This window comes from Netta rufina (genome assembly GCF_964035555.1).
Source record: "Netta rufina genome assembly, chromosome: 4".
Classification (NCBI taxonomy): Eukaryota; Metazoa; Chordata; class Aves; order Anseriformes; family Anatidae; genus Netta; species Netta rufina.
In genome coordinates, this window is record NC_140127.1 from 52,697,029 (window position 1) to 52,722,661 (window position 25,633).

At 43.5% G+C, this 25,633-nt stretch overlaps 1 protein-coding gene across 1 annotated transcript in view; it reads left to right on the forward strand.

The window, feature by feature from the left end:
- Positions 1 to 25,633, forward strand: part of APBB2 (amyloid beta precursor protein binding family B member 2) — a 143,701-nt gene that overhangs the window by 23,791 nt on the left and 94,277 nt on the right. The window contains exons 2-3 of the mRNA XM_084285687.1: positions 9,660 to 9,758; positions 20,966 to 21,075. The gene's annotated coding sequence lies outside the window, so the exon portion shown is untranslated. The remainder of the gene's footprint in view (positions 1 to 9,659; positions 9,759 to 20,965; positions 21,076 to 25,633) is intronic.

Genomic DNA, 25,633 nt, shown 5'->3' on the forward strand with positions numbered 1-25,633 from the left:
GTGTCCTTGCAGGCATCTAAAATGTGTGTGCAGGTCCATGCACATATCTGTACGTACATTTGTAGTCCTGCACACACACATCCTTGCTTTCAGAAGGAAGTCTTGGAGCCACTGGCTCTGTTGTAGGAATGCTGAGCACAGCCAGCTTCCTCGTTGGGTAAACTGCGAACAATGGGAGCTCTTCCTCCCGGCTGCTGAGGGCTTCAGCTGAGGCTGCTCACTTCTCATAATGTTTCCTGGCAGCTTTAGGGTTTTTTTTTTTTTTTTTTTTTTTTTAAGTGTCTGGTACAGAGTTGTGATGTTTTGACTTACAGCCACCTCTCTTAAGTCTCGGTGCTGCTGTGGCCAGGGACTTTCTTCCTAAAGGTGCGATCCTGCACTTGTCTCTGAACCCACCAGAGTACCTCTTGGAGGTGCCACGGCCAAGGGGAAAATACTCCTAAGCTCCAACAGGATTTCAAATCTGATTTTTCAGTTCTGGCAAGACCTCATGTAGATTCTGCGAAATCTGTCTGGGTTCTGTGAAATTAGTGGCTAAACTCCAGTTGTTTCACTGGAGCCTTCCTCAGATTTCTGCATTAGTACATCAGCTCAATTAGCTTTATATATTACATGCTTTTTTCTTTTTCCTTGTTGTAGAGCAGCTTCTTTTTAATTTTTTATTTCATAATACTTGGCATCTTTGTCACAGTTTAGCCTGAAGATCAATACACAGAAAGCTCCCTGTCAAAACCAGCATTGTTCTCGTGCTTCTGGTTGTTATTGGTACTCGTTTAATGAGTCTGGCCCCTCTGCCTCTGGTGTAGAGGTCACATTTTTGCAATATTGATTAACTTAACCGTTTTGAGTAAATTTTACAGCCCCTGGCTGCTGCTGACCCTAAATTCCTGCAGCACCTCCAAGCAAGATGCTGAACATAGTTCGCATTCCTGGTGCGGCACAAATGGGTGTGCTGTCAGTCGGTGGGTGCTAGGACACAGCACGGCAGTGTGCACCCAGGAAAATCCTTTATTTGGAAAAAAATCGTTTTATTCCATGTTAAATTTAATGTGGAGCACTGCGTTGGTAGGTGAGATCCGTCTTGCTGTGATGAATGATGCTCTTTGGTTTCTCATGGGTTTGGATGGCTTTGCATGAATTGGAAATCTTGAGGTGAGTGGGAATCAAGGCCTTATTAAAAACAAGGGGGTGGCAGGAGATTTTAATCCTTTCTGGCTGCGAGAAGGGAGCAAGGGTGAAGGAACATGATCTGGGTGAATTTAATATTCTTTTTATTGTAGCTTCCTTCTGGAGCACGTGGTATTAGCTGCTGTCAGGTCTGTCCTGACGTGGTATTTCCTCTGTTTTAATGAAAGCGGTTGTAGCAGTATGCAGGGCATTTTACTGGAGACACAACAATATTGCAGCAACGTATTAATTCTGACGTTCCACTTTTTGGAACAGACCTGAAGTGTAACTATAACCATGTGGCAGTGTGTGTGTAATGTCCCGTGGGAAAACTTCCTTCCCCTTCAAGAGGAAGTTCATTTAGAGACTTTTGCTGTAATGAAGACGTAGCCGCCTTGTGTCCGTGGGATTTTAGTTAAAAATACCCCACCATGCACCATTTGCTAATGAAATCTAGGTCTTGAGACCTTAGGAATGGAGAACCTGAAAAGAACCAAAATGAGCACACTTTGGGCATAGTATAAATCTAATTAATCTGCAGCCTTACTGTTGTTAACTTGTTAAAGGCATTGGTAGTGCTTGTCTTTTGAAAGAGCTTCCAAAGTAAGCAACTTCATTCCTACTCTTTTGAATAAATAAAAAGATTTATTTTTTTTTTTAGTCTGGTCCCTAGTTGGTATATCCTGACTTGTGAGCACACATTGTGTTTTTCGTCCGTATCATACACCAGCAGAAGTCATTACTGAGAAGTGTTAATTTTTGGTAACAAGGCAGAAGCACTGAATGCAGGCCTGCAGCACGTCGTTCTTTGAATATCATGCGTTGTCTTTCAGATGAATTAAGAAATTGCGTGTTACACAATGCAACTTGGCTAAATTTAAGGGAATAAACTTCTGAAGCCTGTAGGATTAAGGAAAACTTTGTATAAATTATGGCAAAAGCTTCGTGAACGCTCTCCTCAAGTCAGAAGTAATCCTAAGCTCAATGCCAAGTCGTTGTCTAAACAGGAAGCAAGCGCACTATGCACAAATAATGTCTCCATTAAGTACCAAATTTCTGTCATCTTGCAGTTTACTCTTTAGGCATTGGTTTTCATGACTTTTTTTTGTAGCTGATGCTTTTGTATCTTTCGTCTTCCTAATTTCTCTTCTATGGAAAGCGTATTTTCTCCTGGTGGTGCTACAAGAGTTGGTCAGTGTTTCTGCAGTGTTTCTGCCAGTGGCCTCCAGTTGGTATATTTAAAATCAACAAACAAATAAAACCTAAAAGCATACACTAGTGAAGAGGTTTCAGTGTCAGAGCAGATCCTATGATGCAATAAGATGATTTTTTTTTTTTTTTGTAGGTGATCAAAAGGTTGACCTTTCTTTTCCTCAGGCTGTTGTTCCACTGATAGATCTCCCTGTCAGAGATAAGGAATTGAGCATGTACTTCAGAGCACTAGACCCGTGGCCTTAACTAAAAATAAATAAATAAATAAATCTAAATATATTTATCTTGGTTGGAATTGTGAAATCACAGCTGCTGTATTTTTTTTTATCTGCTTTACTTCCTGGAGAGATCAACCCTGGATGGTGAGTCAGCTCGCTAGCAAAAATGATTAATCGAGCAATAAGCTAAATAAGGACTTTCCTATTAACCACAAGCTATTCTGAGCAAGAAATATTCCCAGTACTCGCTGACCCTGTTTTGTTGGCTTTTGTTTTATTTTTCAAATTAAAATCGGTTGTTTTATTTGAGGTAATGGAGGTGGGACAGGTCTGGTAGTTAATTCTAACAGCAGTTCTGCCTTAATTCGACTGAGCACATGGATAAGTGATGCATCCCAAATCCTTCATAGCCTCGCAGAAGATCTTTTATGGTATAGAAAAAATGTGGTGTCTTCTCCCCATTCCTCCTGAACAGAAATGGCCAGGGCTTGTAAAGAGAAGAGAAGATCCCCTTTTGCAGCTAAGCAGCTCCTCGGCAAGAAGTTCTGGACGTGCTGTCCTAGCACGCAGACTCGGTATGGTTTCTGTTAGCACACTGCAGAAGTTGCAGTTAAGGGTTCTGTATTGGCTGCTGGCTGGCTTTGAAGCCAAATTCAGGAGGGCTTGTAACAGCATCATTAACATTGATTATGACTAAAACGGGAGAGGGACCTGAGCCTTTTTTTTTTTTTTTTTTTTTTTTTTTTTTGCATTTTTCAGTGCACTCATTCGAAGCGTGCAGTCTGAGAGTCTGCCTGAACTTTCTCAAATCTTCTCCTGGTCAAATATGCCTATATAGATTTCTTGAATATATGAAAATAAATGTAAAAGAAACAGCATGAAATAATGCAGATGTGAGACAAAGACGCTCTTCTAATGGCGTAATAAATGGGTGGAGTGAGTGGATGCCCAGGCTGATGTGAAAACAGCAAAGGCCAGCAGTACTGGCAGAGGGCCTGGCCAAGCAAGATGTGGAAAGGTAGAAAGTGGCAGAGGAGCCAGGCTGGCATTGCTAAGTGCCTCGTGGTGAAGCACATCTCTTGGGAAACGTGGACTGAGGAGTACCTGGTTGGGAAAAATGTGTTTCTGGCTCGTGGAGCTCCTGTGTTGAGCAGATGTAGTATTAAACATCACCTGGTGAGAGGGTACAGTGCATCCTGCTTGTGTCTCCGGCTCTTCCCCAACAGCCCATCCTGTTTTGCTGGGTTTGACCTGTGAATGGATGCGTGGAATGGGAAGGGGAGAGAAAATAATGAAAAAACGTGGTGTGCCCTGAGGGGGGAAAGGATGGCTTAGGCTAAAATGCTGCCTCCGTGTCCCATGGGGATGATATGTGGTGGAGTGACTGCATCTCCTGCATTATTCATCACCACTGGCTCCTGCTGTGCCATGGGTGTTTATCACATGAATAGCAGTGCTGTGGGTTGCTGCAGAAAAGGTGTGTGTGACCTGAATGCTCATCGCCCTCAGGTCTTTCTCCAAGTGACAGATAAGACCTGGTCTCCAGGCTGGTATGTCTGCTGAGAAGTTGAATTGTTTGGAAATGTTTTTCTCTCCAGTAGCTTCTGGACAAACATCTTTAGTTGCCTCTAACCTCGTGGTTTACCCTCTGTCCCATATATCGGCATGAATTCTCAGGCTTTCAAGTCCTTCCTTAAAATTTGATGTCTCCATAAAAGTAAGTTGGCTTCTTAACGTGTAGATGGAAGAATTCTCAGCTAAGTAAGTTGCACCCATTGTGTGGAGGGTTAAGGGTAAGATCTCTGAGAGGAGTTCCAGGCTCCTTTGCTTTCAAATACTGAATAAGATTTATTTCCACTTTTATTTTTTCCCCTTCTCTTCAGCTCCTCCAGCTTAAGCATTTTCAAAGCACACTCATGTTGCTGCTTAAGTGTTAGCAGCAAATCAAACATGTGGCCTCTGTCAATTGTAAAGCTTGGGTCAGGAGAGATAAGAGAACAGAAAACACAACCTGATTGCCATCCACCGGGGGGAAAACAAAGGCTGCAGTGGTGCTGGGGCTGTGCCCTGCCAGTCGCCGTGGAGCACTACACACGTACCCTGTGGGGATCGTGCTGTGCTTCTTGGCATCGTAACCCAGGACTGCCAGCCTCAGCCCAGATGTCTGCTCAGACACTTTCATGATAGCAGCCACTTGTCTCTTCTGTCTGGGTTCTGCTGTAGGCTGAGCAGCAGTCGTGGCTGTAGCAATGCTGAAAGGTGGAGGAAAGGGATGGTTTTGGGGATGGAAAGTTGGCAGAAGGGTTCATGCTGCCTGGGGGGATGCTGTGTGCACTGCAAACCCATCTCAGGGCATAGGAATTGTGTGCGGGACGCTTCTGGGCTCTCCTTCCCCCACCAATGGGTCTGCACGACTTGATTGCACCTTCTTGGTGTGCAGGATTCCCTGGGTTTTGCCTGGAGGGTGAAGTCCCTGCTGTAGGGCAGGGAGCCAGCATGCTACAGCCCCTCAGGCAGCATCGCCTTCATGTGGACAGAGCCACAGTGCTGCCTGGAAAACAACTGGTGGTTTTATTTTAGAGGCATGAAGGAAGAGCACAAGGTAGGCAAGGAAGTTCTGGGTAAGAAGCTTAAAGTAAACATGGGAAGAAATATAAGGAGCAGCTCGTGCTGGAGCTGAAGCACGCTGAGAGGCAGCTATTTGAGCAGCAGACTTGTCCTTTGCCCTGGGCAGGATGCGAAGCACATCTGGCAGTTGCCAAAATGAGGATACAGATTCGGTCCAGAGCAGCGTGAAAGGCAAGTTTGTTAGTCTGCCCTTTATTCCCCTTGTCCCTTTGTGCAAAACTCTAAAAAGGAAAAGCCAAAAACACCTTCCAACTTCCACTTCAGACGTTTTTCATAGAAAGATTCACTCAAATGGAGGGGATGGAGCTGGGTATCCGTCACGGATATCAAGCCCTTCTCTTCTCCTTGTCCCTTCTGTGGTTGACATGCCTTGTGGGGAGGCAGGAGACCCATCCCCTCGTTCAGTCCTGGCCCAGCAGGACCTTACCTTCCTCTCTGCCCTTTCCACGAGCATGTCCTGGCCCTGTGGCATGGCACAGGGGGCTGCTGGAGCCCTCCCTGCGGAGGGAGCTTGGTGATGGGCTGCTCATCTGGGTGGGTGAGAGCTGGCTTGCAGCCCTGGCACGTAATGTAGAGCTTATATTTCAAAAAGTCTCATAATTCCTACAGGTAGGATTAGAAGGTCATTGCCCAGAATGTTTTTCTAACCAGGAAGGGGAAGGGTGGGGCCCCTCCTGCAAATAATGGATTACCAAATCTCTTCATTTTTGTTGCACTTCTTAGAGCTCATAATTAATGCAGCGCCACACAAGTTTCACTTGTAGCCACTAATTGTGAAAGAAATGCTCCTGAATGCACTGAGATATGATGGGATAAGTGAAAGTCTTCCCTCCCACTGCATCTTCCTGACCTTCAAAACCTTGGGAAGGTAAAATGCCATCTAAATGATGCTCTCTTACTTGCAGCCCTCTAGGGCACTCAGTGAATTAATGTATAAGATGCTCCCTTCTATGGATTTGGCAAAATCTGCTGTCAAAGAAGGTAAGATTTCTTTGCAGACAAAGGAAGGTAGATACTAAAAACGTCAGGAAAATCTTGAGGCAGTGACAGCAGCTTTCTCCCCTACCCCTTCTTAATGACTCTTTTACCCTTCAGCGTGTCATCAGCATCCTTCACTCGTGTCAGATTGAAGCACAACTTGTTAATTCAACTGGCACTTTCCTTGCTTTAAGAAAATAGTAATCTGTGTTTGCTTGTTTTTTAACTATTTCCACGCTAAGGGCCCTAGAAACAGCAGAACAAAACTCAGCTCCTCCTTCTCTTTTTCTTTTTGAGAACCTCCAGCAGCCTGTGTTTGTGGGGTGGTTGCAGGTGACTTACCGGCGGGCTAATGGTCTGGAGTTAGGCACTGGTAATTGGCTTTCTGGAAGGAAAGAGAATAATCCATCCCTAAAATAGATGACCACGTTGTACTTATTAAATATTGATGTTGTGCTGGACTCTTCCTATTCCAGTATTTTTAAACTGGGGGAAAGAGGTGGAAATTTTAAGAAGTGAGCTCCTTCACTCCCTGTTTAAAAGACGCCTAAGGCAGAGCTCCCAGTCTGATAACCCAGCTGCAGCGTGTCTGTGTGTGCAGGGGGCAGGCTGGAGCACGATACCTGGTACAGGGTTTGTAGTGATACAGTTCATTCATCACTATGAGATGAATACTGTACATACGTAATATGTATTTTCAGTCTCCACACATAAATTCATGTGTGTTTCAATTCCATGCCACGCATGTGGCCTGCAGTGGGGCACGGGGGGGAGCTGCGGTGGTTCCTTGTTCACGAAGACCTGCTTAGCCTCAGGAAGGTGGCTTTGGTCTGATGCTGAAGCTCACGGGGAGTCTTCATCAGCTAGATGTTACTTCTACAGCTCTCTCAAAACAAAGTGATGTTTGTGCTAGCATCTCAACAAGGGTGATAGCTCCCTGATCCCTTCCTTGCCAGCTGGTGTTTCCTGCTTGTTTTTGTTATTTCTAACTCAGGTGCTGTCATGTGCACGAGGCTGTGCTGCGTGGTGGCACCTGTGAGGCTAGCTGAGGAGTGAACTGCAGGTCTGTGTCCCATGGAAATCCAGCAACATCTAATTCTGTTTCAAGTGTACATGGCTGTCACTCCGTCTTTGCAGAGGAGAGAGATGGGGACTATTTGATTTTCTGCACTTGCACCTAGATCTGCCTCAAGCAGCCAGTTGTTTATTTCGCTAATTGAAACAGTGTGTGCCTCCTTTGTCCTTTGTGGGCGTTAAGCATCTGCTGATTCATTTCTGAAGGATGCTCTCCGTGCTTGCATGTTATCTGCCTTCCAATTTACCGCTTTTAATCAAGTCCTAAATTAATTATTCTCGTTCGTATAGGTTTGGGAGACAGCTTGCTGCGCTGTTGGCTGTCTGAGGTTTTCTTTGAAACATTAAGTTATGTAAGTAGGAAGGGGGGAAAAAAACAAAACACAACAGGTCCTGTCTTCATCCCCCAGTCGTTGTTCTCCAATCTGCCAGTTTTCAAGGCAGGCAGCGTGGTGAGAGTGTGGGTGGGGAGGTGGACGTGTTGTGCAGGACGTGGAGGGCTGGGCTGGGCGAGCATCCTCAGCTGGGAAATAAAAAATGCTGGGGGTGCAGCAGCCCTGTGGCAGGAGCTGATGGCAGCAGCAATGTCTCCTTGGATCTGAAGTTGTTGAAACTTTGTTTTGCACTTTCCTACAAAGAGTTATTGAAGAATTTCCCAAGGAGTCTTTAAAGGCACAGTCACAGATCCCCTGTGCTGGGGAAGCTGTGATTTAGCCATCGTCTTCCTCCTGCGTCTTGCAAAGGGAAGGCAAGAAGAGAATTTGTCTCCTTCCAGGCATAAAATTCCTTTTGAGTTGTCTGGTTTTTATTGAATTAGCCACTGCTTCTGCTGCTGTTACACTAGGCTTGGTCTAAAGCAAATTAGGTTTCAGATATAGGATGAAGAGGGTTAATTATAACAACGGCCACACCAGCATCTGTTTATCTCAGAAAGAAACCCTTAGAATTATTAGGGAGGAAGAAACCTAGCCTGTGTGCCCGGTCTGTGCAGAAGGTTGGGGTCTTAAGGCTTACCCCAGGAAGGTTTGTTCATATGAACCCTGTGAATCTCAAACAGAAGTGCCTACTTGCTTGGCTTTGCTGGCACGAGGGTGTTCACATAGCATGTTCTGTCCCTCTCAATGAAATCTGATCGTCTGGTACAAAAGTCCACACAACTGTGCCCATTAAATTGGGTTAGAACATTAGGCTAATGAGCACGAAGCATTGTTCTGCTTCCTTCCTGCCCACTGGAAGAGGTGGCAGGTTTTTTTAATCTGTTTCCTTATTGCAATAAAAATGAGTATATTTTCTCGATTCCTTCAAAAAGCTTTAAATTTTAAAATTATTTTTCATTTGTTTACAAAAGTTTCAACTTTTAAGCCTCCAAATGACAAATCCAATTTTAAAGAGAGCGTTTTTATCTCTCTTAAGTACCAAGACAAAACAGATCACTTAACTGGGATTTAGAGTTCTTGAATTCCTTGTAGAACAAGGACAGGAAAGAACAGCTCTCTTAAAATGGAATATAGTTTGGCTTGGTTTAGACTGGCTTTTGCTTTAATAAAAAAAATAAAATAAATTTGAAGCTTTACAGCAGATGAGATTTGTATCTGCAGTCTTGCATATTTATTTCCTCCAGATGGGGAGAGAAATATGAAGCTGAATAATACCTTGAATCCTAGAGCGTGGTTTGACAGATCTGCTGCCACTGACGGAGCATCTCCTGATGGGAAGATAACCTCGCTTCTATCACTATGTGGCAACAATTCCAATATATTTTTCAATACCAAAATCCACAGCATTAACGTAATCGTTTACCAGAGGGCAGGAAGGCTGAGGTCTGACTGTGTTGTAGTGTACAGACTGCAAAAATGAATGATGTACTCGGTGTCTGCTGAACACAGGCTTAACGGAGAAGATTTTTGACTTTATTTTCTGAAGCAGGTTATGAATGTGCTGTTTAGTGAGGACTTCTTGCTGCTTTTTTAGTAATTTAGGGCTCTTCTTCATCTAAAGGCACTTTCTCACCAATATTCAGTGTTTATGCATGCCATCGTCCAACATCAGCTTATGACATCCGCCTGGTTTGTGAAGATCCCTGTGCCATAATATAAGGATCCAGGGGTCTCTTCCTCTGTTCTGCTTTTACTTCTCCTGAGAATGCATTGCAGAATGCTGTGGTAGATTTTAGGGGGCTAACTAGAGATGATGTTGGAGTTACTTGGTCACTTGCACTGCTTTTCTGGTTCCCAGGCTTGTGTCGCCTCCTGGTGCAGTGGAGGGTGGCTGTGAGCATTTGTTCCATTAACCCTGACCTCCAGCAGCTCAGCAGTTCTCATTAATCCCTCCTTGACTCCTCAGAAACAAAAGCCCTAACTATGCCACACTTTTGTTTTGCAGCTTTCCTCGTTTCTTCGTTGTGACCTGAGAGGGTGTTGGTGCCGAGGTCTCGAGGACTTAGTGCTCCAGTGCGGACTTCCCACCAGCGAGCTGGGGAGGGTAAGTCATCTGCTGTGGGTCCAGGGGCCTGCTGGGGTGGGGGAGCTCCTTCTGACCCTCTCATATCTCACATCTCAGGCACTGAGCTCTCAGACCTCTTCCAGCACAGCCAGGAGGTGCCTGTGTTTCTACGTATCGCTCACATTGTTATCGTGACATTTCTTAACAAAGATGTTCCAGCTCCTCTGCGACTCTAGCAAGAACAGTAATTAATTAGTCTTGCATATTGTAGGTTTTTTCAGCTGTTTGTGCAACAAAGCACTGCAGCTTTGCCTCCTCACTTGAGAAAGGGTTGTATGCAACAAAGGTGTGTTGTGGTAGTGCTCTTCCTCTGTGGTACCAGTAAATCTGCTAACGTGGACACCCCTGGTAGATTTCAGTGTACTTTATAGCAGGAGTGTGGCTTCCTGTGATGTGTTCAACAGTTCAGGGTGTGCTTTGAAGTGGGAGAGAGCCAGCATCAGCTGCTTTGTGTTACTGGCTGAGGCTATCTACGTGAAGGGACTTAGAAGCCTCTGGCACCGTGGCTTTTCCTTCCACTGCAGCAACCTGACAGGCTGGGTGTGCTTCCCCACACCTGGCAAGCCATGGGGCTTCCCATCCTGAGAAGGAAGGTGTTTGAGAGGTCTGGCATTGTCTATCCATAAAGAGTGCTGATAGCTGGGAGGCTTGGGCTAAGCGTGTAGGTCTGGACTCCCTTTATGTCTTTAATTATTGCTGGAGTTAGAGCTATGAAGGTGCCTGATTTTTTTCCCCATAAGAAGCCCAGGAAATCTGCTTTGAGAATACTGGCTCTTGTGAACTTCTTTCAAAACGGAGCTTTCTCCTTTGTTCTTCACAAGCCCTGTGTTCAGAATCTGACATCTGACTGTCATGTCACACTGCCATTGCTGCCCCCCTCAGGTTTCAGTGTACAGCAGTTATAGACTATAATTATGTGTGTATTTGGATTATTTACTCACTAAGTCATGTACTCACTACATCAAACCATGTTCCCAGCTGTCCCTGGGCGCTGAGTAACCTGCTGGAGTTGTAGTACGCTGCATGCTGTCTCTCTCACGCTGTGCTGGTTGTAATCTTTGCCTGGGTTATGGTCTTCTTCAGTTGGGAAAGGATGGAATCTGGCTCTGGGAGCCTGGTGTGCAAGCCCTGGCTGATGGCTTCCTGGTTACATGCTGTACTTTCCTAATGAAGGTAACCCTAAGTAGGGGAGTTTTGGCATTTATGAGCCAAAGACTTGCGCTTGGCACATTCAGTAGCAGAACGGGAGGAAGAGCTGGAAGGCACAAATCGTAGGAATCCTGCCTTTGTCACATCCAGTGGCAGAAGTCATGTTGCTTTTTTGACCAAAGCAAATAGTCACGAACTGATCCCCGTTGTGTGGGGGGATGATGCTGCTGAATCCAGGGGTAAGTGGGTCTCCAGAGGAGGTGAAGCAGCTGAGGTTGCAATTTCCTGCTGGGGCACAGTGGTTATTTGTGCCTCCTTATTCCTGGCAGAGAGGAAAGACCTGGCCATGTGATTTTAATAATTTGGAGAACAGTGTTTTGTTTAGCTGGTTCTTGCCTGGTCTAACTTTTTTTTTTTTTTTTTTTTGAGTTTTGAGATAATTTGGTTCTTTTTCTAACAGCTAGGAAACTATTAAGGGAGTCATGATTAATTTGGTCAGTAAATGTTCTTGGAGTTCCTCCTTGCTAATGAATGCTTTCAGACAAAGAAAAGGGAGGAAATAGGAGCTGGGCAGCAGTCTGTCTACCTCTGGTCTTATTATCTGATAATGTTACTGTGGTCAAAATCTCGTGATGATCTAACGAGGAGGTGCTGGGATTTGGAGCTGTTGAGCTCCCTTTGCTGCCTCACATCAAGTTTTTTGTGTTACCTTGGAGCGTTTGTGTGGTTTTGCTGCCAAAGGGAGTGCTCGAATGTCTGTACTTCCCCAGATTACTGACTTTTGACTTTGTTGATTGCAGCACTGCAGATTCCAGCAGCCTGATGGAGGCCTTCAGAGCCTCTGTGGGCCTGCAGCTCCGTGACCCCAGGTCCAACCAGGAGCAAGACTGAGCACGTAGTCCCACAGGAGCACAGCCAACCAAACACACTCATCTGGCTGCAGAAATCAACACAGGCAGGAACACTCAGCAGTTGTGCAAGCACAAACACAGCCAGTGCCCTCGCCCAGGCCCCTCTTGGGCAGACCAGGAGGAGAGCTGTTAATGGGAAACAGGAGCACGTCCCTGGGGTCAGGGCAGGCCACAAGCACCCCAGGAATGTTCCCGGATCCCCAGCTGGAGGGTTGTGCAGCTGTGTGTGCTGTTGGTAATATTTACACATACACCATGTGTGCTATTTATGGTATTTGCAGGGTGCAGTTGAGTTTTAAAGAAGGAATTAGAGGGGTATAGAGGCAAAGGATGTAGGGAATGGCCAGAAGCACCTGATCCTTCTCGGGAAGGTGAGGCTGAAACATGTATATTGAAACATGCCCGTTGCTTGCCCACTTTCCCCCAGCAGGATGGAGAAGTGTAAAGGTGAGAAGCCTTGGTGGGTCAAGGGCAAGTTGAATAGGTGAAGCCAAGCTGTGTGTGTGAGTTCCCTACTCCTGTAGGCAGTGACCATCTTCATTCTGAAGGGCTGACCTGGAGAGCTGCTTCCCTTGACTCATCTGAGGTCACATCCAGCCCCCATGGGGTTGAGGTTCCCCTGGGACAGCCCTGGCAGGGGCTGGGTTAGTGTCTGTGGGGTAATAGGGATTCCCTCACTTGCCACTGAACTTCTTTGTGTGTGGAGATAAGCTTTTTATCACGTAACCTAACACACAGCAGTTCTGATCAGCTTCACATGATGCTGTGAGCTTTACTCCCAGGCACTTCATCTTCTGATAAAACACCCTGTAACCACAACGTCTTGTGTTTACCGCATGTGTATATATAATATCTGTGTTGAATATGGTTCTTTGTGGTTATTAAAAAGCAAAATACGCGTTTAACGTGTCTGTGGAACATGCTTTAAGGATCAAAGTCCATGCCAAGAACAAACTGTGTGGACACAGCAGTAGTTCAGGTTGTCTTTCAGGTGCATCAGCATCTTCCTCCGTGGCCCAGTGAATGAGTTCAGTTTTCATGGCTGCATTTCTGCTGAGACATTAATTTCTGTAATGTGCGGACCTCTATGTTAGGGGCTGACCCAGAATCATTAGTTTTGTAGGCTTAGTAGAAAATCAGTGGTTGCTGTCACCTCAGGCTGTACTTGGTGACCCCTTTTTACTTCAACAGTTTCTTACTGAGAGACATTTCAGACTATTGGGTACAAAGCCATGCAGTTGGTGGAGTCTGACCAAGCGTGGCCTAAAACACACGTACTTGGTGGTGTTTCATGAGGAGGTGAGTTTGTGTCCCATTGTGATTGACCTCCTTTTGGTCTGTCTCTGCCCTTTCAGTAGAGGAGCTGGAACCTCAGGGGATGACCTGGAGCACTTGTTGTTTGGCAAATGTGGTAGCTCCCCAGTTGGGCCCTTCAAGCCTTTTTCCATGGCATAAGAGGCTATCAGAAAGCTTCTGCTGTATGTTATCTTCACTTAAGACTGGAAAGAATAGCTTCTTGTTTGTGGAAGATGCTATTCACAAAGTCAGGCTGCTTCCCTGGTGCCCAATGTGGCTCCTAACAGCAGCGCTGTGCGGTAGGTTGGGAAGGAAGCCCTGGGGAACTCCTCAGACTGCAGCAGGTGCATGGCATGGGCTGTGCTTGTGCTGTCATCGTTCATCGTCGCCTTTTGCCACTGGTAATGGCAGCAGAAGATGTAGTAGGGGGTAGTGCAGGACATGGTTCAGCCATTTTTACAACCTTGGTATATCATACTTCCAAAAAGAAATAAATTTCGTGCTATATCGATGGCAATTGTCCTTGCAAACCAAGGACACAGCTCTTGCCTTGGGGGAGGGCATCGTGGAGCGGAGAGACCTGGAAAAAAAATTGAGTCTGAGCTGGTGGTTTGTTGCTTTTTTTCACCAGACTCATCTGCTTTGTCAAATAAAGTAAATTAGTACCGTGAGGTAGAAATGTACAGTATTTTTTAAGTATGTTTAAAGAGAATCCTTTGCTTGTTTGTTTGTTTGTTTTATTATTATTTTTAATGGAGTATTGTGTTACTTAACAACATTGTTCCTGGCTCAGGATTTGGAAGCATCAGACACAACACAAAACTCAATTCTGATTATTCAGACAGATTATTAATTTTCTTAATTGTTTTTCCTAATAAGTTCTTCTGTCAGACTCAGAAAAGGTAGAAGTTTTTATGTGATAACTGCAGGTAATAAACCATATCTTGACTTGTGTCTCAGGTAATAATTTTTCCCTTTTGAACGCTGAGAATCCTTTCCACTGCATGGTGGCAGAGAAACGTGGCACGTGGCCTGTCAACCTAGGAACAACTTAAGCTTTACTGCAACAGCTGTCAGTATAATATGGGGTGTGAATGGAAGAGGAAAGAGAAGAGGTGCCCAGGAATGTGCTTACCTTATTCTAAAAGCATTTCATCGTTATCTTTGAGGAAAGAATCAAAGAGCCCCAAATGAGGGCCTGTCTCACAGCCACTGTTCGGTTGTTCACGCGTGTGATTGCAGCGACTGACGGCAGTACGGAGCTGGAGCAAGAGGCAGAGAGGATCATGTCCACTGCGTAATGCAACATCCAAAAAAGGATTACCAAGTTGTTTTTTTGTCAATATACCAGCTATGGGTTTTGAATAGGCATTTAGTTAAATGAAACTACAAATCCAACATGCTATGGTTTGGTTGTCTCTTGTAGTCATCATTTTTGAGAGATGGTCAGGTTAAAGAAGCACGTTGGCAAAAACTCCTCTATTGTTTTCAGTATAGTTACTATTTGGTAAGCTTCTTCCAAAGTATTTCATTACAACATTGTTACGTAAATCATGAAGTTCTGTTGTAGAACTATAGGGGTAGTTTCCGTAGCTTTCTTCTAGAAATATGTTAAAAACACAACTTTTTCTTTCCTTATTTCATTAACTAGTCTTAAATATTAGGAGTAATTTCTGCAGCATCACTGGAAAAATATTACTTTATTACTAAAATGCTGCAGATTGTATGGCTGATGTACAGCTGTGAAGTCAATAGAAATGTTCAAACATACAGAAGAATGGTTTGGGTTGGGAAGGACCTTAAAGGTCACCTAATTACAACCCCCTGCCAGGGGTAGGGACAGCTCCCACTAGACCAGGTTGCTCAGAGCCCCATCCAGCCTGGTCTTGATGTTATATGAAAGTATATAATGTCTCATTCATAAAACCTGTCAAAACTGGAAACAAAGGAGAGTTTTATTTTGTATGTACTTGATTTGGATTCTACAGTGCTGTTCTGTGTAAGTTCCTCATGACTTTCCATTTCTTATTCTTTCACATCTCTGTGAGGAGGGAAAAAAAAGACACGTACACCAATCCCCCCTCAAATACAAACAAAGCAATAACAAAAGAGCTTAAAAAAAAAAAGTGTAAATATTATCCTGAATCGTGCTTCAGAAATGGTTCATGTGTTTTCAGTCATTGCTGGTTTCAGCTGCTTCAGAGCAGTAAGAAGTCAGAGAAAAAATGCAGAAGGCAGATTGAGTAGCCTGTTTACAAAGTTTCATCCAGATTTCTACTAGATGAAAGTCGTTTTATGCTTTGAAACTTGATACCCCAAATCTTAGTTATCTCTTTTTAACTTTGTGTTCCAGATATGTTTGTTATTCGGTAATTTTGCAGTTTTATAACCCTGCTGAATTCTAGTCCCGAGATTGTGGTTTAGGTTCTTGTTCACCTCTTGGTGAATTCCACAGACAAATTGCGGACAGTGGGTTTAAAAAAAAATCACCTAAGAGGACTAAACCACTAGGAAGCATCTCCTTTTGAGACGCTTAACCCCATCATGTTACCCAGTTCGTGACTTTTACGATGAAGCCCCATTAGCTTGTTGTTAGCTAATTATTACACCCTTCAGAAGGCTGTTCTTGGACCACATCTCTCTGATGTTAGCTGTGTTCTAATTTCCAGCCTAAATTTAGTAATGACTGCTTTAGGTGCTCTTTCTTCTTGTGCCAACATTACAGTTTTTTTGGTGCTTCTCTCAGCCGTCATTTTGCTGCAAGCCAAACTCCTAATATCCACGTACAAGACAAAAATCTGTTACCTTGATTATCTTCCAATTTCCCGTGTTTTCCATTAATCACTCTGGTGTGTGAGGGACCAGATGCTGCTGCGCTGCTGGGATGAGGCCTGGGCATTACCTTGTACAAATGCTCTGCAGGGGGCTGGCACCTGACAGCACATTTTCCTTCCCCGTGAGTGCATTGCACCAAAAACAGCGTAGGTCAGTGCCCTGCTGATGTACCTGGGTCTCTTCCTTCCATCGTGGCCCAGCACTGATAGCAGAATTTCTTAGCAGTTCCCTGAATGACTGACCTTGTGCTCTGTCATTTCACTTCATTACTTTTCTATTACATTCCTTTCCCAGGCTTCAGCTTTCCTTCTGGTGATTGCAGCTTTCTCCTTGCAGAAGAGCTTCTGTATTTGTGCCACCAGCAGATTTCACTAACACCTTTTATGACAAAGTCATTAATGATAATACAAATAGCAATTTTCTTTCAACATCCAATACTTTCAGCTCTTCCCTATGACTTGTATTTCCTTTCCCCGTTGATTGTGGCACAGGATGGCCAGAAGTTCCCAGTTTTCTTCCACTGAACCATTTTTTGGGACCTTTCTTTGAGTTCAGCCTCGTTACCTCCTCTGAGGTAAACATTTTGTGCTTCCCTCCATGCATCAGAGTTCTTCAATATCTTTGATAATTGTCCATTCCCTAAGTATTTTTTTTTTTTTAATGGTCTTTGAAAAATACACTGCAAGAGGCTGCCTGGGCTTGTCCGGGCGGCTGAAGTTTGTATGTGTGAGATCAAAATCAAGTATGAAGAAAGCCTGTGCTAATGTCTTCCATTGCCACAAGTGAAATAATACTTTGTTAAAATAATTTCGTTCCAACGTCAGTCCTCTGCTGTGAATTATAAATTGTATTTTAGACAGTTGTGCTTGTTTGTTTGCGTTTGCTACCGCCAGGTCCCCAGGCAGCAGCACCAGCCAGTGCTGGGGCTCTGGTGCATTGCAGACTGGGGATGTAATGCGTTAACTTAGATAGCAATAGGAGTTGAAAGTCTGGTGACAGGAGGAATGAGTAATAAGAATCGAACAGAACTCTTGTGGCTTTATTTTGGTGTTTCATTTCGAAGGTAGAAAGAGAGTGGCAGCTTGGGACAGCGACAAGGGAAGTTGCAGGAAGTATCTGTGGTGGCTGGTAGTGGGACGACTACTCCAGAAGGAGCTGTCTAAAGAAACCATTTTTTGTTTTGGTTTACATTGCTGCTTTTCTGTCCTTGTACTCTGGAAACCAGCTGAGTTCAGCTTCATCTTATGTCCAGCTTGTCTTTTGAGGGCTTTCTTGTAACTACGGGAGTTGGAAACAGCCCTGGCTTGAAGTCCTGCTCTTCTGGCAGTGTATGGGATCCGCTTGCTCCCTAATACCTTTGTAAGGGTGAAATGCTGGGAGAGCCTCTTAGGCTCTAATGCTAACATGGCTGCTAATGGGTAAGGTGGATGAATGAACTGGGAGATAGTCTCAAGTAATAAAACACAGTCATTCTGTTTGCTGTGTTTCAGTGCTTAATGGAGGATACCAACAAAATGAGAAGTGTGGTCATTTGGGCCTTGTTGTCCCATTTGAGCAGTTAATGAACATTTTGGGTTTAGCAGATGCATCGGTTTGAAGAAAGAAATTGTAGCTCATGCCATTAGTTAATTGAGAGCTGGCAAGCACAGAAATGAAGACATTTTCTGATGTTTCTAGTACTATTTTTCTCCACTTCCAAGTTTTGCATCGGTTCTTAGAAGGACAGCAGCAACATTGTGTTCGTTCCTACAATATACAGGGAAAAGGTGGCATAGTAGTGCTGAAATGCTGTGACAGAAGTCCCGGTCGTGCTTGAAAAGCTTCCCGTGGAAAACAAAAGCAGAGTGGCATCTGCAGCTGCAGAAGGAACAGACACCTTCTCGTGCAGAATTACTGCCAGTCAGCTCTGAAAAATGCTGTTGTCTGATCTTAGTGCAAATGAGATTCAGAAATTGCCATTGTAACCCCAAATATTGTAACCCCCCTTGTTTTGGTCTTTGCTGGAAGATCGGGGGTAGCTGATGATGATTGCTCCATGCAATGAGGTCTGCGTGCAGACACACCATGGTCACTGCCCTCTGAGCCTCGCGTGCAGGCAGATTGAAAAGCAGCTGGCTGGGAAAGCTGTGGTTTTTTACTATTTTTATTTATTTTTATGGAAGGCATTCCCCTTGCACATCGCCTAGCAGAATTATTTCCTGCTGTTCAAAGCTAGACATTAAAGGAAGGATGGTGCATTTTGTCAGAACATCACCCAGAGAGCACTGCAATGTGATTTTTTTTTGAGTAGGTGTCCCTTGAGAAACTACTTGCAATGGCGTTCTCCCTTCCCTGCTGTGTGTAGCTGTTCTTCGTGGCTGCTGAATGATGGAGTCAGTCACGCTTGGGTGACTTCTGTAGGTAATTTGCAGCCTTTTGTCTTTTTTCATATCCTTTTTCTTGGGCATCTGCTGGCAACCTATTGTACATATGCACTGGCCACCAGAACCTTGTAGATTATGTTTGAATGCAGGTGTAATTTATAGCAAATATTGATGGAGGGGATCCAGGGAAGGTGAAGGAGTCAGCTGGCCATTTAATACTCTCATAAGCAGCAGCATACGTGAACAAATTCAAGTAAAAAAAAAAAAAAAAAGTTCAATGTCATCTACATGCATGGCACTTAGATTATGAGTTGGTTGTGCTACAGAATTAAGTGAAGCAAATGATCCTATCCACCCAGTGTTTGGACATAACTTCTTGATACACATTTAAAACAAATAAACAGAAAAAAACAGAGTTGTATTTATTTTTCACTACTGTCAGATTCATACAAGTCAAACGAAACTATTATGCAGTGGTTATAAACACTAAAACGTAGAAGAGCTGCGACAAGCCCTGTAAAGAAGATGATTTAGGAAGGTGACAGCCTCAGCAGAAAGTCAGAGCAGACTTCTCTGCAAGGTGATTTATGCCCTCATTTACGCATGGTGACGAGTGGCTCTAAGGTCTGGCACTGCAGCTATCAGAAATGTGAGGGCAGCAGGTGAGGTGGACGCTGGTTTCGGGGATGAGAAGGTGTTGCTCAGGCTTTGTGCGATGGCTGTCTGCAAGTGCTCGCAGTGCTGGGCTTCTCCGTGCCTTCACCTCGGAGAGAAATCATGGAAGATCATCGAGAAGGACCAAAATAATTCTTCAGGCAGAATCGAATTAAAACACTTCTTGGAGAAAAATCATTAGACTATATGTGCATGTGTGTGTATATATATATATGTAGTTTTTCATTTAACTACAATGATGTAAAAGTTACTATAAAGCATGACTTAATGTGGTTTTGCAATAGAATAAAATAAAATAAACAGCTGTTAAAAAACCAACCAAACAACAACAACAATAAAAAACAGATTAAAAACTCATACTTTGAAGACCTGACCTGATGCGTTAGGTACACTTAAGCTTACCTCAGATCCGTGTGCAGGTGGATAGCTGGGTGGTGTACATTGAATAAACAAATCTGCCTCTATCCTACTTTGAAAGGTATGTTCATTCTGCTCACAATTAAAAGATAATTCTTGAAAAAGAACAAAAAGCCAAGCTGCTGCTTCATTTATCTTAATTCTGGTGTGTTCCTGCTGGCAGGTACAGCCCAGCCAGTAGCAGTGTTGTTTCCCAGGACAGTTGCCTTACCCTGTCTGTGTGGCACTTGTTTCCAAATTGACTTCTGATAGGTCGGCTTTCATCCAGGTTGTAAATTTCTGCTGGTCTCATTTTATACAGAAACTGATAAAACCTCTGCTTTACTGAGAATGTATCTTCATGTTGTCTTTTTCAGAGATTTGGGGATTGTTAAAATGTCATATTTTAAAACAGCTTTACATCTGTGTCCCTACCTGGCCTCTCCTAAGAGCGATTTGTTCCCGTTGTGGCCATACTTCTTTAGGAAATCCTTATTCTAGTGGAATTCAGCTGTTTAAGAGCATAGTTATGGGGATTGGGAGTTTTTATTTATTTAATGATGTGATGCAGACGGCCCCCTCCAATGCTGTCCTGCTAGGGAGGGAAGGCCAGATCACCAGGGAAGTGCAGGGATGCCAATGGCAGCAGGAGGAAGAAGTGGGGCGTAGCAGGGGGGCTGGATTTGGGTTGACTGAAAGCTGATACAGAGCAACAGCTGGAAGGGAGAGAATGAAATCAAAATAAAAGTATCTTTATAAATCATGTGGTTGATGGGTAGTGGGTATTGGGAGACATCTGGGAACGTGAAGGTTGTTCAGGTAGTCTGAGAAAAGGGGAAAGCTGAAAATTAACTTTCAGATTTTGTACTAAATCTTGCACTGAAGATAGAAACAATGGGACTTCTTGTTTTTAGGCTAAAAGATTTTATACTTGGTATTTGACAAGTTTAGGAGCATTTCAGTTAAGATTTTGAATTTGTGATTTGTGATTTTTTTATTCCAGGCTGACCCTGATACGTGTTGTACAATTCTTGGGTCAGATGGGGGTTTTGATACTTAAAGAAAAGTGCTGCACTAGTATTAAGACTGCATTCGTGTAAAGCCAGTAATGGTTTTAGAGACAGATTCAAAGCAATTATACCCTGTTGTTGTACAGATAAGTTCTGCTTCCATAGTGATCTGTTCACCAACTTGTTGCTTACTGATCGCTTCACAAAAATTAAGATGTTTGATCTCACCTGCTGCCTGTACTTAAAGCTAAAAGCATACTCTTTCTTTCTCAATGTTTGTTTTTCTGTTGGTATTGAGGGCCAAATTAAACTGCTGTATGACCCGAGACTTCTGTGTGCCTCAAAATTTATGTAAGCTTATTAATGGAGGCCAAGCACTAATAATAAATTTATGCTGCATGTATAGCACAACAGTTCATCTACTCTGACAACATGACCATGAATAATTTATACACATAGTTATCCTGAAATTTGTAGGGGTCATTAGCATTTTAATGAAAAAGATACAGCTGTTGCACTAAATCTTCACTTGTTTTTTTCTCCTCCCCCAGCTAAGCGTTTCGATCCGTACTGGGAGAGCAGCGGACGGCGTGCGGTGATGTGCTGACTGGCACTATGGGCAGGCGGTACCCGGGGGCTCACTATCGGCCAAGCAGCTCGTGTACGTATGCACTTGGTCTAATTTATTTGTCACTTTATTAATTTGGAAGACGGCTAAGTTTATAATTTTTTTGAAATAGTATTTGTGAAAGGATGCTGACACACTTTAATCAATACATGCAGCTTTCCCGTGTGTATACCCAAATGGTAAGTATATGGATTTATGTTCAAACTGCAAAGGCATTTTTGAGAACTTTGGAAATAAATAAAACAAACAAACAAACAAAAAAACAACGTACAGTTTGACTGGACCAAGTCTACAGCCGTGTGCTGTGTTCTGTGTCCATGATTCATTTATTACAGGGTTCAAAAGTTTAGCTGCTATTCCTTCTCACTCCCATCCCAAATTTTTAGCAGCGCGTACCTTCAAGTTAACGGACAGCTTGAGCCTATCCTAAAGCGTCACAGTGCACTATTGCTTTAATTGCTTATAACTGCAACTAACAGCACCGGTTTTGGCTATTTATGTGTTTGAGGTCAATATCGTTCACACAGTATTTTCTCTGAATTGTATCCTCCTGGATTATATTAAGCTATCTTGTACTGAAGGGTGTCTTCTGTGAAAGCGGTGCTTCCTAGGGGGCCCTTTGCCATCAAGAGGGTGGAACTGATGGTGAGGTCCAGTAGAATGTGATTTTGTGAAGTTTTTCTTAACCCCAAGGCTAAATCTTGGAAAACATTTTTACTTTCTGCTGCAGACTAATTATAGGTGTCATGAAGGAATATGTTAAAATGGTTCATTAGAGACATTTTAGATGGTACTATAGCAAAGAGTTTGCCTTGGATATTAACATTGGGATATTGTCAATGCTAGAACTGGGGGAAGAAGTGGCTGGTACAGTTTTTATATGTCTCTGGCAGTTGTGCAGAATGGCACTGATCTGTTTGAACCACTTGATCTTATATCTAGGAACTGGCCTTCAAGCCTGGCTTCTCATGCATCCTGCAAGACATGGTATATGTGTCTCAGCCCAGGCTTGAAGCTCAGAGCTTTAAAATGATCCTTTGTAATGGTAGGTGGTTGAGTCTTTCCCATTTCTACCTAGACAGAACAAGTAATGGGCATTACATTATTGCCAGAAGAGCCTAGGATGTTTTTCCTATTGTCTATTTTAATAGCTGCAGACAGTGATGAACTGGAATTGTTTGCCTGGGGAAGGTGGGCTTCTTCTCTGGGGTTCCTCACGGGCAGTCAAACACTGGACAGGCTTCCTAGCAAGGTGGTTGATGTCCCGTGCCTGTCAGTGTGCAAGAGGCACTTGGACAGAGTCCTCAATAGTATGTTTTAACTTCTAGCCCTAAAGCAGTCAGGCGGTTGGACTGGATGATCCTTGAAAGTCCCTTCCAAGTGAACTGTTCTGTTCTGTCATCTGCCAAGTCAGAGGTTAGTGTCAGGAACAACTGATGCCAGAGCTCCTGTCTGAGGACAGGGATAGCAAAACATCTGCTTCATGGTTGCTTTATTCTTTAGTTTATCCAAGTTTTCCCTTCCTTTAACCTGTTGTGGTCTCTAAGCCAGGAAATTTGCTTTCTTTTTTTGGTTTTGCTGCTGTATGATTTGTGCGACTTCCTGGTGCCTGGCATAATAAGGGCTTTGGGCATCCAACAGTAATGGCATTGAAATTGCCCAGTCTTTGGGAGATACATCTCTGATAGCAGAATAGATCCTAGTGAAAGTACTGGCAAAATACATCATTTTGTTTTTGTTTTCTTTGTGTAAGTGATGAGTAATTGCAGCATCTCAGTTATTGTATTTCAGGCATCACAGTTGTTGCAAATACAGGAATTGCTTTACCCTCATTTTCTGATCTTCCTGTTGTACTGTTAAGGACTTGGTGCAGTCTTAAGCCTTTGTCTCTGACTTTTCTTTTGTCTGTCTGCATGGATATAGATAACCACCCTTATGTAAATAAATTAATTCTGTGAGGGGAAGAACTAGGTGTGTGCGGAGTATGCCAGTTGTATTGCTCCTTTGGTGGTAAGATGACCTTTCAGTCATTTATGGCACTGACTGCTTTGTTGAATTATTTCATAAATTTAGCAAATGTCGTATTGCGTAGTCTTAGGAAAGGAGCAGAAGTTTTTATATGCAAGGAAACGTAACAGTTTAAATAGAAAACAGCTTATTTGCAGTCCAGTGCTAGGAAATACATTTGAAATACAGGTGCTGAAGGCATAGAAGAAGCAAGATGTTTAAAATGTAAAATTGAGAGTGGTGAATTTAACAGGTGCCTGCTAGTTTAGACTTTTTAAATGTGTAATTAAAGAGAAGTGATGTCTCTTAATTACTACTATGAAGAAAACAGTCTTGGGTGTTTTCTTGTCTCTACTTAACACTGCTTGTCTTGACTTCATACTAAACAGAGCCTCCATTGTGTGCTGTTTTGGTGGTGGTGTTTTTTTCTGTGTTTTTCTTCTGAAAATTATAGGCTTAACAATGGAAAATCTCCAGCTACTGAGAAGCTACGTTTTGTAAACAGACTTCTCCTTCATGAATTTCTTGTAAGCTTCATTCATACTTTTATCTCTTCTAATATTTGCCTGTAAAACCTACTTTTCTGCAGCGACCCACTTGGAAACACTAGAGTTGTGTTCTTTAGGTAGCCTCAAATTCTCTTTCACACTGGCTAAAATTTTGGTTCTCCACACCAGAGCAAAAGGCTTCTGTATGTCTGATACAGCTTTCTGATGTGATGCCTGTACATAGTCTGTCCCCAGAATAATTAATTTGTATTAGTTACTGAAGTTGAAGCAAAGAATTTCTGAAAAATTGGAGTTGGTTTCAGTACCATTTTGTTCTCAGAAGACCTGAGAAGCGAGGAAATGCAGGAATTTCTGGGAGGTAGTTTCAGTACTTGCTGACCTTTGGAGTATGCCAGGGCGGAGGCACAGTCCCACACTGGCACTCGCTGGAAGGGACGTGCTCGTGCCTGCAGCTCCGTCTTCATCCTTTCCTTCTGCAGAAGACAGCACCACGTCTGCCTTGCGTAAGTCGCCCTGAGCAACTCTTTGATTCAATCTGCAGTTTCCTGCCCTGTATCTTCTGGCCTTTCCAGACTTCGGTGTAAAGAGATCTTAGTGTGAGACTCAGGTATCAGCACTGCTTGGGTCATGCTCAGGAGGTGCAGTTCTCATAAAGTTGCTGACAAGCTGCATAAAATCATTATATCTTAGATGAGGAAAAGCCAGGAATACAAGGAGTACAATTTACAAAGGTACCCAATGGCACATATGTTGCTCTCCCCCTTAGAGCCTCTCTTGTTTAGGTTTCTACCTTTCCTAGGTTTAGGTTTCTACCTTTTCCAGTCTCTCTGGAGTCTTTCATGACAGCTTCATCAAGGTCCCTTGGGAAATCCCGGCAAAGCCCCAGGACAGGTGCTGGATCCCACAGATAAGAAGTCAAGTCTGTAGCACTGACCTCCTTTGCCAGCTGACTGGGAGCCTGTGGAGAAAAAGCTTCCTTTACAAACCATGGATGCATATTGACACTTCTCTTTATTTCTTAATACAGTTAAATACTTGCAGGTCACTGCAATACACCAGCTCCCTGACAGGTCCACTTCTTCTCAACAATAAAACTGGAGAAGAGTGCCCTGAAGCTGAAGGTTTCCCAGTAGCTCTGCCGCATGTTCACGGACAACCACCACCTTATGGGGCTGTGCAGTGTGTGCACTTTGGTTCCCTCAGTGTAAAAGCACCTTGTGAAGGTCTGAGTTGTAGGTGGTGACAGCACAAGAGAAAGGAGTATTTTAGCTAGCACATCGAGACCTTAAGACTCCTTGCTGAAATCTAGGCCAGTAACGCTAGCAGCTTGTTCTTTGCCACTTGTTTGAAGACTTTCACAGCCAAGTTTGTTGAAACTGAACACACTTTTAGCCACACTTTAGAGGAATATAAATGTCAGTAAGTGCTGTTGCTTTTTTTTTTATTATGTTCTCCTTCCACTTTATTATGGATTGATCTGTTTAGTTTATGGGGACCATAAAGAAAATAGGCATGCAATAAAGCATTGATTTTATTTATAAGCATGCCCTTTTGTTTTATATAAGAGTTCTGTGGGTAAAAGTTGCTCACTGCAGTACAGCAGCATTCTCAAGGAGCTTTACTTGCTTCAGTAGGCCAAAATTAAAGTTATCTCTATATTCTAGCAGCACAGTAACACTTAGGGGAGTTACTATGGGATATGGGCCTCTTAATCATCTCGCAGCTGCCTGTCAGCTTAAGCAGTACTGCAGCAATTGGTATATAAACTGTTCCTGTGTGGTGAAGTATTTCCTGGTTGTCCCGTTAAGGTTTGGTTGAGGACAATACGTAGTTTCACTGGCAAATGTTGAGTCTGGCTGAAATTGTTCTTTGCGTAATGAGCCTTATTTTAGTTTGGCTTTTAATGGAAGAACAAATTACAAACTAAAAATATGGATGTGATTTCTGGTTTGATGCACCCTCTGCTCTGAAATACATCTTACTCCATTACTGGGAGAAAGGGATATGTGGGGAGGACACGGGTCCAACTTTAAGACAGTTTTAGCAGATGTGTACATACAATCACCTTGCTTAGC